The sequence below is a fragment of the Acanthamoeba castellanii genome (genome assembly GCF_000313135.1).
Source record: "Acanthamoeba castellanii str. Neff unplaced genomic scaffold scf7180000084669, whole genome shotgun sequence".
In the NCBI taxonomy this organism is placed as follows: domain Eukaryota; phylum Discosea; order Longamoebia; family Acanthamoebidae; genus Acanthamoeba; species Acanthamoeba castellanii.
This window is the reverse complement of record NW_004457554.1, coordinates 984,804-985,549: the sequence shown is the minus strand read 5'-3', so window position 1 is coordinate 985,549 and position 746 is coordinate 984,804.

The following is a 746-nucleotide window of genomic DNA, read 5'->3' as shown; positions in this document are numbered from 1 at the left end:
GGATGGCTTCCATCACATCTCCATCCTCCTGGCCCACCAACACCTCCTAGCCTTCACCTGGCAGAACCAGATGTACACGTTCCAAGTCCTTCCATTCAGCCTAGCAGCCTCACCCTGGATCTTCATGTGTTATGTCCATGTGACAGTGTGATTCCTACGTCGCCAGGGCATCTGAGCAATGGCCTACATGGATGACGTCATCATCCTTGGCCAGAGCTACACTGAAGCCCATTGCCACACCACCTTCACTCTCCACCTCTTTGAGAAGCTGGGGTGGGTAGTGAACGCTGAGAAGTCCAACACCACCCCAAGCCAGTGCAAGGAGTTCCTTGGGCTGATGGTCGACACATCATCGACCCCCACATTCCATGTTCCCCTGAGGAAAGCCCATGACCTATGACATGACATTGACTGTCTCCTCTGACATGCCAAGACACACAGATCAGTCCTGGTCTGGCGCCTGGCAGCAAATGTCAGCCAGGGTGTGGCCCTCATGAGAGCAATTCTCCTGGCAAAGCTCCTGCTTTGCAATGCCTACCGCGACATTGGCCAGTGGACTAGCTGGAACAGCTCCATCAAGCTCTTGCCAGTGACCACCAACAACCTCAAGGAGTGGCGCCACAGCCTCTCCATGTGGAACAGGAGGATCACAGTCCTCTGCCCACACAACATCATCCTTGAAACTGACGCCTCCCTAAGTGGCTGGGGAGCAAGTTCAAGCTGTTGGACCCTTATGGCAGCAGGCT